Below are 19292 nucleotides of genomic sequence, written 5' to 3' on the forward strand. Positions count from 1 at the left end.
TCTTTCATCATTCTAGTTTTCTTTTCCATCCTGTTCTTTCATCCTTTCTTTTTTCTTCTCTAGCCATATTTCTCATCTTTATTTTCATAATGAATCTCCTGAGGAGCCAGTTAGATAACTTTTTCCTAGTTCTCCCCACCCATACACACCTCCATGAACTCTTAAATCACTGATATATTGTATATCTGCTTATGCACTGCATCTTTTTGGAGGACCACAACCGTTGTAATATCAAAGGTTTTTTTTTTTTTTTAAATCTCCCAGAACTATTTTTTCCCTCTTGGAGGTGCTATCTCCCCACTACAAATGCCTGCCCTGGATAATGAGTTCTTGGAGGGGAAGTGAATGTCCTGCTCACCATCGAATGCCCTGTGCTTAATCTAATGATTGGTACATGATAGGCAACCAGTGAATCAATCAGATGAATGTTACATTAACAGTGAAAAATGACCTCTGCCACAAACTTATCAAACAACTGAACAACTAAAATTATTTTTTCTGACAATGCCATCTGCTACTGAATACAGTACCTCCACATTCAAAGAATGTCATCCAGAGAGTATATGGATGTGACGTGGTGGAAACCTGGAAAGGACCCCAATCACAACAGCAATATAATCATGACCAATTCAAAAGGTAGGTTACGTAAGTGGCTACTTCTATCCACTACATACTGATAATTTTCTAGCCACACTTCTAAAAAAGTGATTTCAGCCTAAATTTTTCTCCAAATTCTGGGACTATACAGCCTCTTCGATACTATTAACCCACTAGTCAAATCAGTTTCAGTTGAATCAGAAAAAGGAAAGATACGTGAAAGCAGGGAAGGGAAGAAGTAGAGGAAGTCACAAACTTCTGTTTCTTAATCTAATCTGTAAGATCTTTTCCAGCTCTAAAATTTTGTCATTTTGATGATTAAGCTCTAAGTGAATGGCGCTCAGTGGAAGCACTTCAGAAATCTTTGGTGATGTTATTTGTTGCCCCAAGTTTCAGGGGACAGTTCCACCAGGGACGCTAGACAAAAAGGGACATGGATCAGTTCAAAGTACTTTGGAAAACAGAAACCAAAACAGAATTATACATGCAAGAGATTGGGGGACAGTCACAACACCCCTGTCATAAGGGTGATCAGGTGGGGAGAAACTTAGGCTACAGTACACCTCTGAGAAAATCTTGGCCAGGCCAAGAGGGAGCCTCGGAGCGAGGACTGACCATGTGAGAGGTCCCACTTTGATCATATATGGCCTGGCTCTAATACCATTGCTGTGCTCAGCCATTGCTGCAAAGCAGTTCAGGGCAGGGAAGGCAGTAGCCTAAATGCTGGGTGAATCCCCAAGATACGGCACCAGGACACTGTCAGCTAACTGGAGACTGTCAGACCAGCAGTCAGTCTGTCAGTCTCTCTCTCTCTCTCTCTCTCCCTCTCTGCAAAATAAAAATGACACTCAGAAATCTTTGTAAAGCAAGAAAACAAGATGACGTAAACAATAATATCTGAGACATGCCAAGGTGACCCTTTCGATGTACCCCCCCCACACACACACACACACAACTCTTTTTTTCACAGTTGGGTTAAAGTTGGACACAATCACGAGTTTCAGGAGATGAGGCTTGGGAACTGAGATCCAGCATGGAAAACAAGATGAATGGACTTCTCAGGCTGCCTGAGTATTTATATTGCTGACTAAGTTGCAACACATTTTTCCTTAAAGCCATTTTGGAAGTCTCAAGGAAACATCATCACATCTTTTAAATTTTATGTTCTCAGGAAGGACTGCCTTAGAATTTAACAGAAATGGCTCCACTTGGCCTACAGGATCAATAATCTTATCACAAATCTACCTCACTGACTTCTTATTCAGTGGGTCCCCAACACATTGTTAACTTAATTTTGGTTCACATGTTAGCATCACACCTAACCGTATTTCCAGTTGATTGGCTGCAATCCTGTGCCTGAGTTGTAAGCAATTTTTCATATTTCACATTTTTTTGTTTGAAATCATCATTTCACTATTAACAAATGCTGTATTTCTTTATTTACTTGACCAGTAGCTGCTTCTTTTTTAAAAACAAGATTTCATTTATTTGAAAGGCAGAGAGAGAGAGAGCAAGCAAGCGAGCGCAAGAGAGAGAGAATCTTCCATTCACTGATTTACTCCCCAAGTGGCTACAACAGCCAGGTCTGGGCCAGGCTGAAGCCTGGAGCTGCTTTCAGGTTTCCCACATTGGTGCAGAATGCAAGCAAATGAGCTATCTTCTGCTGCTTTCCCAGGCACATTAGCAGGGAGCTGGATCAGAAGTGGAGCAGCCGGGACAAGAACCAGTACCCATGTGGGATGCTGGCATTGCAGATGGCAGCATAACCCATTACACCAGCTCTTAAGTAGCACTCTTAATAGGTGCCTCTAATAGGTAGAATAGCCAACTTGTACCAGTTTTGTGTAAACTCCAAGAGAAGCTTTTGCTTCTCACACTTAGGCTTTAACTGTTTCTCCTTTCTCTGCAGGGCAGCAATATAGCTCAGGAATAACCAGCCAACACCACTGTCCAGGAAAAGCACTGCTCCCTACAGTTTTCACATGTCCAAATCATGACACAGGCAAGGATGTCCACCACACTGGGAACTTTATCCCATGTCGCCACCTGTGGAATCTTCAGCACTTGAGCCTCCCCTTGGGTCAAAGACAAGCTGTGCCCCACATTCTGTTCGGGATGCTGTCATCCTTGTCACCCAGCTGGTAAGGGATGCATCCCCTAAACTCTGTCTTAACCTCTGCCTTCTGAGGTCTCTCCCAGGAGTAGCTGTCAGTCTGTGTCTTCTGCAATAGAGACACCAAGACAAAATTGGCTTTTTAAGAGCTGTATTGAGGGAACTGGCAAGGATCAAGAGGTGAGAGAAGAGTAGGAAGGAAGAGCCTCCTCCTGTGCAGGAAGGGAGGGTGACTGGAAGAGTCTGAGGCTGCAGTGCAGCTCTGAGTCTCAGCCACGCCTGCGCAGAATCCCCAGAACAAGGCGTGTGGTGGAGTCCACACTGGGCAGGAAGGACCTGACTCCTGCCTTTATCAACGAGCTGTCACAGAGACACTCTCACTTAACCAAGAATTGCCCAGTAACCCCCACGATATTCCTATTCCAAGTAGATACTTGTAGTTAAAAAAAAAAATTGGGGGCCGGCACCACGGCTCACTAGGCTAATCCTCCGCCTTGTGACGCCCGCACACTGGGTTCTAGTCTCGGTCGGGGCACCGGATTCTGTCCTGGTTGCCCCTCTTCCAGGCCAGCTCTCTGCTGTGGCCAGGGAGTGCAGTGGAGGATGGCCCAAGTGCTTGGGCCCTGCACCACATGGGAGACCAGGATAAGTACCTGGCTCTTGCCATCGGATCAGCGCAGTGCGCCGGCCGCAGGGCGCCGGCTGTGGCGGCCATTGAAGGGTGAACCAAGGCAAAGGAAGACCTTTCTCTCTGTCTCTCTCTCTCACTGTCCACTCTGCCTGTTAAAAAAAATTGGGGCAAGTATTGCAGGACAGTGGGTTAAGTCGCCGGCATCCCATATGGTTGCCAATTCAAATCCCAGCTGTTCTGCTTCTGATCCAGATCCCTGTTAATGCATGAGGGAAAGCAGCAGAAGATGGCCCGAGTCCTTGGGCCCCTGCCTCCTATGTGGGAGACCTGGATAGAGTTCCAGGCTTCTGGCTTCAGCCTGGCCAAGCCCTGCCCGGTTTTGCAGCCATTTGGGAAGTAAACCAGCAAGTCAAAGATCTCTCTCCGTCTCTTCCTCACTATCTCTAAACTTTGCCTTTCAAATAAATAACCCATTTTTTTAAAACTTTACAATTATTTGTATCTAAAATCTAATCTGTTTTTCATTTTATTTATTTAAGAGGCAGAGACAGAATGAGATATATAAAAAAGAGATCTCTCATCTGCTGGGATGCGTGGGAGCTAGAAACTCAATCCGGGTCTCCCACAAGTACTCAACTGCTTGAGACATCACCCCTGCTGCCTCAAAAGGTGCACATTTTGGGTTAGAACTGGGAGTGGAGGGGCCAGCATTGTGGTGCAGTGGGTTAATCTGCCAACTGTGATGCCAGCATCCCATATGAGTGCCTGTTTGAGTCCTGGCTGCTCCATTTCCCATCTAATTCCCTGCTCTTGTGCCTGGGAAACCAGCAGAAGATGGCCTAATTACTTGGGCCCCTGGTTGGGAGATCAATAAGGAGTTTGAGGCCCCTGACTTTGGCCTGGTCCAGCCCTGGCCATTGTGGCCATTTGGGGAGTGAACAGCAGATGAAAGGTCTTTTTCTCTCTCTGTAAACTCTACCTCTAAAATAAACAGTCTTAAAAAAAAAAAAAAAAAAATTGGGAGTGGAGCCAGGACTTGAACCCAGGAACTCCATATTGGATGAAGGCATCCCAAGCCGCATTCTTTATATGTATATATTTATTAGAAAGACTAACAGGGCAGGGCAGGGGGTGGAGAAATATCTGCTGGTTCACTCCCCACATGGCTACAAGGTCTGGCACTGGGTCAGGCTAAAGCCAGGAGCCAGAAGCTTCTTCTAGGTTTCCTATATGTGTAGCAGGGGCCCTAGTACTTGGGCCATCTTCCATTGCTTTTCCCAGACCATTAGCAGGGTGCTGGGTTGGAAGTGGAGCAGCCGGACTTGAACTTGTTCCTAAATGGGATGCTTTTGTTGTGGTCAGTAGCTTTACCGTCTATGCCAACATGCTGGTTCCACAAGCAGCATTCTTAAACACTATGCCAAACATCTGTTCCATAAAACCTAATCTAGTTCAAGTATAAACAAAAATTTAGTGCGGTTATAACAGATACTAAATTTTCCAGAACTGGAAAATGCCATGTTAATCAAGAGAAAATTGTAGTTATTCAAACATTACCAGTTGTTTTTGCAAATTTGAAAAATTACATCACTTGCAGCAACAATGCCCTAATAATTGAGTCACCAAAATAATATGCCTGTCTCATTATATACAGACACAAAAATATACATATATCTATGAATATATCTCCTTAATATTTCAAAATGAAAATACAAAGGAAAATGCCAACAGTGTTACTTTGCATGTGGTTTTCTCTAAAGTCCAATGCTATTCGTTTTAAAAGGTGGAATTTTCACACATGTTGGCAGGCATACAAAATGCTATTTTTCTACAGGGGGAATTCAGCAAAAACTAGCAAAATTAAAAGGTCATTTACCTTTGACCTAAAATGTTACTCCTACAAATCTACCCCAAAGAGAGTATGATAAAAAAAATACACAATTAATATACAAAGATATTCATTACAGAAATATTTGTAATATAAGACATCTTTCAGTCCAAATGTTCATTAATGATTGTTTTGAACACATTGTAATTGATCCATACAATGGAATAATACGCAGCTGTGTAAAAGGATTATTATCTTTAAATACTGTTGTGGGACAATTCTGGGATTATATTATTAAATCAAAAAGGTTAAAAGCAAGGTATAAAACATAGTATACAGTAGTTCTTTTTAATATAAGAATGGAAGGGAGAAATACTATAAACTTGAATTTTATTCAGTTACCTTTTATTAATACTAGTACTATTTTGAAACTGTTTTACGTGAATAAATGAAATAAAAGTATTATGTTATCATGAAGGAACCAAGAATGTCAATGTAAGAGCAAAGATACACAAATAAAAAAATCAAAATAAAATTCTTGTAGCCTTCCATTTAAACTGAAAGCATTAGTGTGTTCTAAATATCTAATTTTCTCTTTTAAAGTAAGCATTTCCTAGCTCTTCCCATTGAAAAGGAAGAGGGACAATAATCAGTACTGTAGCAATGATTCTCTGTACCACCTAGGTTATGGTCTCTAAAACCATTTCCCAATAAAAGGAACCCAGGCTCCTTTGAGAAGTAGTTGACTCTAGGATTAGGGCAGGAAACATGTAAGATGAGCTTGAAATATCTTTTACTTGAAAGTAAGGAACTCACCAGACACTGTTACGGTTGTTTCAGAAGAACTCGATAGCTGATTCCAAAAAAGCTCCATCTGGCCAAAGACAAGATAATTTAAGCATTGTAATGAATCATGATTGGAATGAATTAAAAATCCCAAATCCAAAAATCCCAGGGGCTGATTGAGAGAAATGTTCGGTGGAGAATGGACAGAAAGGAACAGACTCCATGGGCAGCAAGGGGAGAAGACAGATCCACTACCACCGGCTGCACCAGCCACTCCTGCGTCTACACCGCGGGCTCCTGGCTGGGAAGCGCCATCCTGCCAGTGTAAGGGGAGAGGAAGCTGCTGCTGCCCCCACCACTGACAGTTATATTTAAGGGCGAATTCCACAGTCCCCACTGGCTTTGAGTCTGGCCTGCAGAGTTGGTGGGGGTCTCGGTGACTACTTTGTCCCATGAAGGAAGGCCATGTTGCCTCCCACCTCGCCCCCCTCCGGAGCTCAGGCTTAATTTGCTATGATGGAGTTTGCAGCTGAATTTTATCCTGATTCAGGGAGCAGCAGGCAGGCCCCTGCTGACAGAGATGGCCACGGCAGGGATGGGATGGGGCGGAGTGCAGGGTGGCCAGCAGGACCCCTCCATCCTGTGACTGTGGGAGTTCTGGGCATAGGCCATGGAGCTGAGAGGCTGCAGGTTGTGACTAGGATCCTGTGCAAACACCCAGTCTGGATGCAGAGACAGAGCTCCCTGTACACTGGAGGTGTCAGGGTTCTAAACAGTGTGTGTGTCTGAGCAGATGAACTCCACTGGCCCTGTGAGCTCACATAGGCGCAGAGAAGGGCTGGGACTATGAACACAAACCGGCTCTAACATCCTCTTCCCCCACGACTGTCGCCAGAGCTGCTCCAGCATGCCTAATTTGCGTGTCACTCTGGATTATTGCCCCATACAGAAACCATGGCCAAAGCTCCTGAGTCCCACCCAGCATACACTCCTGAAAATGAATTATAACCCTGAGGCACTCCACTGAGCCCCAAAAGCACATTCTATTTTTTTTTAAAGATTTATTTATTTGACATAGTTATAGAGAGGCAGAGCGAGAGAGCGCACGTGTGCATGAGAGAGAGAGAGAGAGAGAGAGAGAGAGAGAGAGAGAGGTCTTCCATCTGCTGGTTCACTCCCCAAATGACTGCAATGGCCAGAGCTGAGCTGATCCAAAGCCAGGAGCCAGGAGCTTCTTCTGGGTCTCCCATGTGGGTACAGGGGCCCAAGGACTTGGGTCATCTTCTGCTGCTTTCCCAGGCCATAGCAAAGAGCTGGATTGGAAGTAGAGCAGCTAGGACTCGAACTGGTGCCCATATGGGATGCCAGTGCTGCAGGCCAGGGCTTTAACCCACTGTACCACAGCACTGGCCTCCAGAAGCACATTTCCAGGAATAATGCCTTTGACTAAAAAAAGAAAAACAAAAAAAAATCCTCCATAGGAGATAATAACAACAGATCCCCCAGATGTCCAAAAATCATTGTAGAAACATGAACCAGGAAGGCAATGACTCTCCCTGAATGAGGCAATAATATGTTAATACTGGGCTGTGAAGAAGGGGAGATTGACAAAATGCCTGAAAAAAAAAAACTCAAAAGAACAATTATAAGGTGACTTAAAAACACAGAGGAACCTTTCAATGAAATAAGAAAGAAATCAGTACATGACATGGATGGGAAATTCTACAGAGGTACCAAAAAATAAATATTAGAAATTAAGTATTCAATAAGTCAAAAATACCATGGAAAGCCTTAACGGACTTGGTAAGGCAGCAGAAAGAATATACGATCTAGAAGACAGAACTTATGAAATATATCAGTCAGACAAAAACAACAGAAAAAATTAGAAAGATGGAAAACAGTGCAATCTATAAAATACCATCAAATGACCAAATATATGAGACTTAGAAGTTCCTGAAGGTACAGAAAAAAGAGTGGCTTAGAAAACTATTCAGTGAAAACGCAGCAGGAAATTTCCCCAACTTGGAGAAGAAAATGTGGACATCAAAATATAGAAAGTGCATAGAACCCCAAATAGGCATGATCAGAAAGATTTTCACCAGGACACATCACAGTCAAAATTTCAAACGTAAAATATAAGAGAATACCCTAAAATTTGCAAAAGAGAAATGCCAGATCACATTTAAAGGAACTCCCATCAGATGTACAGCAGATTTCTCCACAGAAACCCTATAGGCCAGGACATAATGGAGAGATATAGTCTAAGTCCTAAAAGAAAAAAAAAAAAAAACTGTCAATCTAAAATACTTTACCCAGTGAGTGAAATAAAGACCTCCCAAGAAACAACTTGTCACCACCCAGCCAACCTTACAAACGACACTTGAGGATGCACCACACAAAGAAACAGAAAGACAAGCATGGGAAAAGGATGTGAAGGTAGAAAACCTCCCAGCAAACAAACACAGGAGAGGCAAAGGACACAATAGGCATATTTATGGAAAAATCATAAAACCAAGCCATTAATTACTAATGAATATAAATGAACTTAATTCTCCAATTAAAAGATATAGACTGGCTGAATGGATTTTTAAAAAACATACCAGCCCCATCTATAGCTGCCTGCAAGAAATATGCTTCTCCAATATAGACACAGTTGGAAAGTGAAAGGGTGGAAAAAGCTATCCCATGCAAACAGAAATCAAAAGTGATCAGGGCGGCTGGTGCCACGGCTCACTAGGCTAATCCTCCGCCTTGCTGCGCCGGCACACCAGGTTCTAGTCCAGGTTGGGGCACCAGATTCTGTCCCGGTTGCCCCTCTTCCAGGCCAGCTCTCTGCTGTGGCCAGGGAGTGCAGTGGAGGATGGCCCAAGTCCTTGGGCCCTGCACCCCATGGGAGACCAGGAGAAGCACCTGGCTCCTGCCATCGGATCAGTGCGGTGCACCAGCCGCAGCGCACTGGCCGCAGCGGCCATTGGAGGGTGAACCAATGGCAAAGGAAGACCTTTCTCTCTGTCTCTCTCTCTCACTGTCCATTCTGCCTGTCAAAAAATAAAAATAAAAAAATAAAAAAATAATTAAAAAAAAAAGTGATCAGGGGCCGGCGCCACGGCTCACTAGGCTAATCCTCCGCCTGCGGCGCCAGCACACCAGGTTCTAGTCCCTGTCGGGGTGCCGGATTCTGTCCCGGTTGCCCCTCTTCCAGGCCAGCTCTCTGCTGTGGCCCGTGAGGGCAGTGGAGGATGGCCCAAGTCCTTGGGCCCTGCACCCACAAGGGAGACCAGGAGAAGTACCTGGCTCCTGCCATCAGATCAGCGCGGTGCGCCAGCCGCGGCGGCCATTGGAGGGTGAACCAATGGCAAAGGAAGACCTTTCTCTCTGTCTCTCTCTCTCACTGTCCATTCTGCCTGTCAAAAAAAAAAAAAAAAAAAAAAAAAAAAAAAAAAGTGATCAGGAGTACCTATACTCATAGCAAACAAACTGTAAAACTGTTAAAAGAGACAAAGAAGGTCAATATGTAATGATTGAGGGATCAATTCAATAAGAAGATTTGACTATGGTAAATTTATGCACCAATTCTAGGGCACCCAGTTTTGTAACTCAAATGTTAATGGATCTAAAGGGAGACATAAGCTACAATACCGTAATAATGGGAACTTCAACATCCTACTTTCATCAATGGACAGATTAACCAGACAAAAAAAAATCAATAAACAGCAGAGCTAATGGACATTGTAGGCCAAATGGGCCTAATAGGTATCTATGGAACATTTCACCCCACAGCTGCAGAACACACATTCATCTCATCAGCACATGGAACTTTCTCTGGCATAGACCATACAGTAGGCCACAAAATAAGTCTCAACAAATTTTTAACAACTGAAAACATAGCATGTATCTTTTCTGACCACAATGCAGTGAAACTGGAAATAAACAATAAAAGAAACTCTAGAAAATATAAAAATACATGGAGACTGAAAAACACGCTCCTGAATGAACAGTGAGTCATAGAAGAAATCAGAAGAGAAATTTAAAAAATTCCTTGAAAGGAATGAAAATGAAAACACAATATATGGGGGTCGGCACTGTGGCATAGCAGGTAAAGCCACCGCCTACAGTGCCAGCATCCCATATGGGCACCAGTTTGAGTCCCGGCTGCTCCACTTCTAATCCAGCTACTGCTATGGCCTGGGAAAGCTGCAGAAGATGGCCCAAGTCCTTGGGCCCTGCACCCACATGGGGACCCAGAAGAAGCTCCTGGCTCCTGGCTTTGAAAAGGCCTAGCTCCAGGGAAGATCTCTCTCTCTCTCTCTCTTTGCCTCTTCCTCTCTATAACTCCGCCTTTCAAATAAATAAATAAATAAAAATTAAAAAAAAAAAAAACATTAAAGAGTCTGAGAACACAAAGTTTGAAGACTGTTATTCTAGCATTCCAGGGTGTTCATTTCTTGAGTTTGGGGATGGTTCCATGGATGTTAGTTTTACAGATTTTTTTATTTACTACAAATTTTATGTACTTTTGTGAATGTTAAATTGCACATGATTTTTGAAAATTGCAACTACGGAAGTTATCTTTTGGTGTAGTAGTAAGAGAAGGGCATTAAAAGATTCATGAAATGGTTATATTTTTGGCTATCAATAAAGAAATGTTTTGTATGTTGGAAAAATATCAGTGATTCAAGTTCGCTATCTGTGATATTCTGTTGTGTGGTTTTGGGGCCAAAAAATTAGAATATTTATAATGCCACTTCTGTAAGGTATAGAATTTTTCATAAATTCTAAAATTGTATGCAGATGATGGCCTCTTTCTATTGCAGAGTAGAAACATATATATCAGCTTAAAAGACTCTTTCCTAATGAACTTATCTGTGACCTTTAAAGCAGACTTCTGAGAATTCCTTAAACCATTATGTTTGTATTTTTTTTAAATTCCAAACCACTCGAGTCAAATTTATTGCACAATATGAATAATTCTATTTTGTTATACATTACTGTATGTTCTTTTCTTTCAAATAGTATTTAATCTTCTGATTTTTTTTTTTAAGATTTATTTTATTTATTTGAAAGGCAGAGTTATGGGGTAGTGGGTAGGGGTGGGGAAAGGCAGAAAGGTCTTCCATCCGCTGGTTCACTCCCCAAATGGCCACAAATGTCAGAGCTGGGCCAGGCCAAAGCCAGGAGCCAGGAGCTTCATGTGGGTCTCCCACGTGGGTGCAGGAGCCCAAGCACTTGGGCCATCCTCTGCTGCTTTCCCAGGTGCATTAGCAGAGAGCTGGATTGTAAGTGGAATAGCCGGCGCTCATATGGGATACTGGCACCGCAGGCAGAGGCTTAACCCGCTGTGCCAAAAAGTCGGCCCCTGATTTCTTTCTTTCTTTTTTTTTTTTTTTTTTTTTTGGACAGGCAAAGTTAGAGAGACAGAGACAAAGTCTTCCTTTTCCGTTGGTTCACCCCCCAAATGGCTGCTATGGCTGGCGTGCTGCGCTGATCCAAAGCCAGGAGCCAGGTGCTTCTCCTGGTCTCCCATGCTGGTGCTGGGCCCAAGGACTTGGGCCATCCTCCACTGCACTCCCTGGCCACAGCAGAGAGCTGGCCTGGAAGAGGAGCAACCGGGACAGAATCTGGCGCCCCAACCGGGACTAGAACTCAGGGTGCTGGTGCCGCAGGCGGAGGGTTAGCCAAGTGAGCCGTGGTGCCGGCCCCCTGATTTATTTTCTTTAAATGGCTTCAATTTTACATGTCTGAATATTTATGGAAATACTTTGCGGAAAAAGGATGCTAAATTATATCTAAATAATAAAGGGAACTTACAGTATGGGAGTGAACACGACCCTTGCATGTCCTCTCTCTAAAGCTTGTAAGGCAACGTCTGTGACAATCGTATGTCCCTCTTTCTGCAGCACATCACCCTCGGATAAATAAATAAAGCAGAGGACTTTCATTTGCAGCCAGTTGTCATAGCAACTTTTGACTATCCAGAGAATAAGGAATTCTCATATCTTAAGCCCTGACTCTGGAAGAGCTAAAACGACAGAAAGACTAAAAGGAACATTAAAGAATGATTTGCAAGATGTGATAAAACGGAATATCTGTTATTCAGAACTTTTCTGGTAAATGTATGTACTTCCCCCTGTGTTTATATTTCTGCTTATAGATTTCAGAACTCAGCAGCAATAGACTAATAATAGCTACCATTTAGCACTTATTGCATGCCAGACCCACAGAACATCACATACATTGTGCTTTTTAATACTCCCAATGACACTGTAAATGCAGTGCTATTTCTGTCCGCAATTTACAGATGAGGAGACAAATTTGGTTTAGACAGACGAAGTGATTTACTCAAAGTCACCTACGTGCTCATTCTCTCAACTTTCAACACAGTTGATCGCTTCTTAAAACTCTCCTCGAATGTCTTCCTCCTTTACTGCCCAAATGCCTTGCCGGCCTCGTTGGTGCCGCCTGGTAGGTAAATGTCACAACATCAAGGACTTGGGCTCCTCCCTGTCGTTTCCTGTGGCTTTAAATGCCCCCGCTCTCTCCCGCCAAGAGACCCCACGTGTGCTCTGGATTTACGTATGTCACTGCTTGCTCGGCACTCAGCCAGCTCACAGGTGCTTCAGTGGTAAGAAATGGAAGACCGTTCCCACCCTTGAATGTCCTTACCTCAGTAAATGTCAGCACCACCCAGGCCGGATGCTTGAGCCCCAAATCCCTCCCAGCCATCCTGGCCTGCCCCCACCCCTCACCCCATCACTAATGCAGGAGCAAGTCACGTCAGAGCTCTCCACGAAATCTATCTGCAACCTTCTTTTTGTCACCTCCACTGCCACCCGTTGAATAAAGTCACCAGCTTTTCGTGGCCTCCTAAGCAATCACTTTCTAACCAAGCCCCCTGTTTCCACTCTGCAAAGAACGGGTAGAAAGAGCTTCTGAAAGCCTGAATCGCTTCCTGCTTGCTTTGAAGCCGTCAACAGCCTCCCGTCACTCTTAGAATAGGATCCGAACTGTGACTGTAGCCCAGTAGGCTTGGCATGGCCTAGCTGCTGCCTCCAGCTCCAGGCTCCTGCCATGCCTCCCTCCGTGTTCTGCCTTAGCCGCCGTGCCCTCCTCCTCAAACACATCAGCTTCTTGTTTGGCTCCGATTCTGCGGTACGAACAGCGTGAGCTCTCTCCAGCTTCCCTCAGCTTGTCTTCGTAGCTGGCTCTTTTTCTTCCTTGAGGTTTCAGCTCAACCAGCACCTATTTAGGGATTCTCTTCTCTGAAGCTGCTTCCTACTGAGGCGTTTAGTCCTTCGCTTCCTTTCTGTGTTCTTAATGGCACTTGCCAATATCGGAAGTCTTTTCTGCCTCTCCCTCCCACTGGTTCAAGTTTCTCAGAGTCAAAAAAAAAAAAAGGTTTTTTTTTTTTTTCATTGCTACATTCTCAAAGCATGTGAGCATACAACAGGTGCTCAAGAGAAGGAGGGTGGGAGTGTGGCGTGAGCCAACCACTGGGGCCATCGCCAGCAGTAGAACAGAGAGAGGCGCAAGCAGGGTTAGGTTTATTAAAATAGACCATGAGGGAGCAGTGGGCGAGGCGGACAGCTGGAAGCTGACTACTGCTTCAGCATGGATTACAGCCTGGGAGACACAGAGCTGAGGCAGACCGCCACTGGCTGAGGGTTTTCCATCACTAGTGACTTCTTCATCGCTGGGGAGTTTCACTAGGAGCTGCCTTGTTGTCAGGATCCCACATGACCTCCATAGGAAAGAAGGGGGAAGCGAGAAATTCAGGGTCAAGATCTCATGCCCAGGGTTTTATTTTTATTTTTATTTATTTATTTATTTATTTTGGCAGGCAGAGTGGACAGTGAGAGAGAGAGAGAGAGAGAGAGAGAAAGGTCTTCCTTTACCGTTGGTTCACCCTCCAATGGCTGCTGCGGCTGGCGCGCTGCGGCCAGCGCACCACGCTGATCCAAAGCCGGGAGCCAGGTGCTTATCCTGGTCTCCCATGGGGTACAGGGCCCAAGTACTTGGGCCATCCTCCACTGCACTCCCTGGCCACAGCTGAGAGCTGGCCTGGAAGAGGGGCAACCGGGACAGAATCCGGTGCCCCGAATGGGACTAGAACCCGGTGTGTGGGCGCCGCAAGGTGGAGAATTAGCCTAGTGAGCCGCGGCACCGGCCTTATGTCTTGTTTTTTGTTTTCCTTGATGTCAAAACTACACTGTTGATGCGGCTCAGGGTATGCCATCCCACAGGATGGGACCCTGGCATTTAAGGCAACAGCAGAAGACAGAAGGCTTCTCCCACCTTCCACCCAACCTTCTTCCTGATGCACATATCAAACTTTCATTGTAGATGTGCTCACTGTATCCCCCAAGGAAAAGAGAGTCCTTATCCCAGAGGACACAGGAAATAGAGAAGACTCCAATCCAGCAGGGCTTGATAAGGTTCCCTGCAGTTTATTGCTAGTTGATCAGACCCCTCTGTCCAATTGCACTTCCGCACAGCCGACCACTCTCCATCAAACATAAGCACGAAAACACACAGGCTTCCCTATTTCTTTAAGTCTTTATTTCTGAAGTCTCCCATGTCACATAAAATTGTTATTACATACATCAGCATGCTGCTCTCTTGCTAATCTGCCTTTTGTTACAGGGGCCTCAGTCAGGAACCTAGTGATGGATGAGAAAAGATTTCTCCACCCCTACAGAGTTGTTCGTTTTCCAAGATGGTTTCCAGCTCTCTTGTTTTGTTCTAACTCTAGATTGATGCCCGAGTCTCCCAAAACCCTGAGTTTGAGATGGTGAAGGGAGGAGATAGGCTGTGAAATGGAATGGGCCGGGCTTTCCTAACCACTGCAAATCTGCATTGTCCTCCAGCTGGAGGAGGGGCAGCAAAACAAAGAGAACTCCGTAGCACAGGTTTTTTTGTTTTGTTTTGTTTTGTTTTGTTGACAGGCAGAGTGGACAGTGAGAGAGAGAGACAGAGAGAAAGGTCTTCCTTTACCATTGGTTCACCCTCCAATGGCCACCGTGGCCAGCGCACTGAGGCCGGTGCACCGCGCTGATCCAATGGCAGGAGCCAGGTGCTTCTCCTGGTCTCCCATGGGGTGCAGGGTCCAAGCACTTGGGCCATCCTCCACTGCACTCCCTGGCCTCAGCAGAGAGCTGGCTTGGAAGAGGGGCAACCGGGACAGAATCCGGTGCCCCGACCGGGACTAGAACCCGGTGTGCCAGCGCCGCAAGGTGGAGGATTAGCCTAGTGAGCCGCTGCGCCGGCCTGTAGCACAGTTTTGACTTCCACACCAATAGGGCTAACTTCCTTGAAAGAACTCAACATTTTCCTGCCCCCCAAATGCCCAAGGTGCTTAAGTAGTTGTTTTCAAGCAAAGAACAGGATTCCAAAATGGGAGCTGGAGTTGGAGACCACAGTTGGCATCAGTCCATTGCCTCTCATCCTCCCTCTGTAAAGACTGAGAAGAAAACTGTGTGTAAACAATGCACGGGGCTGGGTGCTGTGGGGCAGTGGGTTAAGCCACCATTTGGTTTGCTCACGTTCCATACTGGAGTACCTGGGATTGAGTCCTGCCTCTGCCTTTGCTTCTGATTCAGCTTCCTGCTAGAGCACAAAAGAGGTAGCAAGGGCTGGCTCAAGCACCAAGTCTCCGCCTCTCACGTGGGAGACCCAGCTGGAGTTCCCAGCTCCTGGTCCTGGATTGGTCCAGACCTGATGGTTGTAGCATTCAGGAACTACAGAAGTGAATGAAACTCACTCTCTCTCTCTCCTTCTCTCCATTCCCTTTAAAATATTTTAATGAATTAAACAAATATTTTAAAAACAAAGGGAAAAATAAATTTTCTTAAAAAAAAAAAAAAAAGACAACATAGGAAGAAGGATGCCAACAGAGGAGGAAGACACAGGATTCCCCAAGCTGCAGCACTAGGCTGCAAACGGCAACCTGAGCAACGGAATGGATGCTTCTCACAGCTGAACCCTCTACACTGACCCAAAAATGGCTCATGAAGTCCAGTCAGGGAGGGGAAGGAAGAGGAAAGTGGATTTAAGGATATTTTTCCACCAGGAATCTAGCTCTAATTTATACAAGTTTCCAAAGGGTTTGAATCTCAAATATCTCACTCTACTTCTGGCACCAGAAGAAGCCTGCCAAGGCCTGAGAGAAATAAATTGTTATAATTTGCATGTTAGTTGGCTTTCAGTAGGCTTGGCTGCCGAGCCTTTTAAATGTCAAGGATTTTAGCATTAAAACACTTTGCTTTCAACACTTTAGAAACTTGCAGCGCTCATGTTTTTGTTTGTGTTTTAACTAACAATTCTTGGACTGAAGGCTTTCATCTTGGAAACACTTAAATTCCTAATAAATAAAAAAAAAACTCACAGGGGGTATGGAGACTTTGGGCCATAATGACAGAAAGAAAATTAATTTTACTCTTGACCTTCATATTGACTTGCTGTGACCTCGCAAGGCTTATTTATCTTCCTGCAGTTTCAGCTTTTTTCATTACAAGACATAAAAATAATATTGGACATTATTTTGAGATCACTGGAAAAAATGGACAAGGCTGATGTGGTTATTTGCAGATGTACTCATAAAATCTAATTATGTAAATGCTATTTTTAAATGCCTTTCAAATTCTGTATTATATTATTTCTAAGTTTCACACAGAGAAAACAAAATTTAATTTGATAGCCTGTCAAAATCTAATATTCTATCTGCAGTTGCCTTTCAATTATTGGGGTGACAAGAACCTTAATAAAATTAAAATAATAACGTCTCCAGAGTCAATTTTGTCTTGTTTACTGCACAGAACCATTCCTTTTCACTCTGAAAAGTTTCTATTACCTCGTGCTCCATTCTCCTGCCTCTGACCTTGGATCCATAAGCCCTGAAATTTTATATGCAAAAGATATTTTATATGAAAGAAGAAATACAGACAGCAAAAAGCAATAAAACCAGACCATTTCTCTAGTAAGCAAAGAATGCAAATTAAAAGATAACTTTTTTACCTAATCATTTGGCAAAGATTAAGATTAAAATTGGTAAATATTAAAGTTTTTAGTATTGGTTAAAATATAAAGAAAGACATTTTTGTATACTGCTAGTGGGAATTGGTAAGACCTTTTGATGAACAATTTGGCAAAACCTTTCAGAAGTTTACATTTTTACTTTGAACAGCAGGGTAGTACATGACATTACAAACAAAATATCAAGTGTCAGTAGGAATGCGAAGTAATTGGAACACTTAGATGTTCTTGGTGGGAACGTAAACTGACATTGTCTAAACTCTTTCTACTCCTAGGTATGTAACACAAGAAAAACTCCTGCACATGTGTTTATGTTATGGGCCCACGTAGTTTAATCTTTACTCCAGGTTCTTGGCCCCACAGAGAGAATTCAAAGCAGAGGCAAAAACACAGTGAGAGCAAGATTTATTTAAGACTGGCTGTTCATTCCAGTGTGACTGTGGGCCACCCCACCCAAAGCGACACCTGTCATGAGTGGGCCTGAGAACTGCCTATGAGGAGGGAGATGGGGAGGAAGCCAGAGAAGCAGTCCTAACCATGGTCAAGGGCAAAAGAAGGGTCCCAGCCCATGAGCAGTCTCTTATGAGATAGCAGGTAGTACCCTAACTAAATATACAAATAGAGCAGAGGTTAGCATATGTAAGACTGTCTGGGAGTTTCGCAGTGTGAGGAGGAAGAGGGACTATTAGGCAAAGTTAGGCTGGGTCCTAGTTGAAAGAGCAAATCTCTTTAAGAGGGTGCAAAATGCATGCTTCTCCCCATTAGCAAGGTAAATGTGGTGAGCCCACTCCTCTGAGTTTCCAGATTTATCAAGAGAATAGCAAGGAGGTAATAATTCCACCCTGCTGAGATTTTAGTTGTCATGAGAACAGAAAGGAGAAGTTACCAATCCGACCCTTCTGATGGCTTTTTATTTTATCTTGAGCAAGTGAGACAGGATTACAATTCTGCCTTTTGATGGGCTTTATCCCCACCGTCTGACCGACTGTGAGCTGATGTTCTTTGTTTTTGTTTTTGTTTTTGTTTTTCTGCCCCCAAATATTGTGCTTAAAAGACTCTACCATCACAGTTTCTCTGGGAGCCCCGTTCCTGGCTGCTGCGGCAGATAGTTTCTGAAGTTTCTGATTTAAATAAATCTTGCTTTGCTCACTGCCTTGTCCACGTGGAAATTCCTCCATGTGAGACAAGAAAGTTTCTTTGCCACCGTTTTCCTTTGCCACTCCATGGCACCTCTGCATGGAGTTAATTTTCACAAGGCCATCACAGCATCTCTTCCTTCCTGGTCCTGGATGACACACAGGTACATCACAGAAAAGTAAATATACGAGATTGACAGGTAGGGGACAGAATTACAATTCAGGGCTGCCAGAAATTCCCGCCCATGTATTCCTACGCAGCTCCCTGCCCAGTCTCCCTATTACATTTATATCCACATGTTTGTAAGAAGAAGAAAGCAGAAATAACTCCAATTGTCCATCAATAATACAAAAATATAAGCAGCCGTGAAAATGAATGAATTAGATCTACACACAAGGACATGATCTCAGTAACACTGCTGAGAGGATAAAGCAAGTTTCAGAATAACAGATACATCTGATTTTGAAAAGTACCAGAACATTATACACCCCCAGAACAGGCCTGTTTCGGATATGGATTATTTTGAGATAACAGCAATTGAGAAATAGCATTCTCAGGTAAATCTCTCCTTTGAACTACCTAAAAATACAGCATAAAATTCCTTTGGGGGAATTTTCCGTTTATAAAGGAAATTTACATTTGTAAAAGTGTCTCCTAGCCAAGAAGGCCCAACTCTCATTTGCATAACAAGACACATCTTACTTACCTTACATCCCCCTGCCTTCCTATAACTAGTCTCCCACTAGGAAACCGCAGTTTCCTAAGATGATACTTGAGTCTCAATCATGTAGCCACTTCTTTGGAGTCTCATTTCTTAGCAAGACTCCTGTGTGTCAGTACGGGAGCTATAACTTTGGTTATCTCATGTTAATCTCTCTCTTACCAGTTTGATGAAAGGGCCCAGCCAGTGAAGCTAGTGTTTTGGCAGTGGCCCTGGCTATGCTTGGTCCAGGTTCTTGTCTGCGTAAGAGAAAGAATTCAAGGAGAAGACACAGATGAAGGCAGGCACCAAAGCAAGATTTGTTTAGAGGCAAAGGAAAAAGACACACTCAGGAGGGAGTGCAGGCAGCCTCAAGACAGTGTTGTGATTTACGTAATTAACAAAGTGGGAGGTCATCCTTTCATAGGATCTGGGGGTGGTGTCTGGGCAGTGTTTAATTGAATATTTTGGG

At 44.0% G+C, this 19292-nt stretch overlaps 1 protein-coding gene and 1 long non-coding RNA gene across 3 annotated transcripts in view; one reads left to right on the top strand and one right to left on the bottom strand.

The window, feature by feature from the left end:
- The window catches only part of CEP83 (centrosomal protein 83), a 194503-nt gene that overhangs the window by 165345 nt on the left and 9866 nt on the right, over positions 1 to 19292 (bottom strand). Inside the window, exon 2 of one of the 2 annotated variants that reach the window (XM_089308758.1) lies at positions 5986 to 6043. The exons of the other annotated variant lie outside the window; for it this stretch is intronic. The gene's annotated coding sequence lies outside the window, so the exon portion shown is untranslated. The remainder of the gene's footprint in view (positions 1 to 5985; positions 6044 to 19292) is intronic. 2 annotated transcript variants of the gene reach the window in all.
- LOC138844409 (uncharacterized) lies at positions 342 to 13690 on the top strand. The gene is made up of 3 exons (XR_011380199.2): positions 342 to 636; positions 2507 to 2738; positions 11853 to 13690. It is a non-coding gene; the product is annotated as an uncharacterized LOC138844409 (long non-coding RNA).

This window comes from Oryctolagus cuniculus, chromosome 11 (assembly GCF_051225735.1).
Source record: "Oryctolagus cuniculus isolate XC-2025 breed Fujian yellow rabbit chromosome 11, ASM5122573v1, whole genome shotgun sequence".
NCBI classification, from domain to species: domain Eukaryota; kingdom Metazoa; phylum Chordata; class Mammalia; order Lagomorpha; family Leporidae; genus Oryctolagus; species Oryctolagus cuniculus.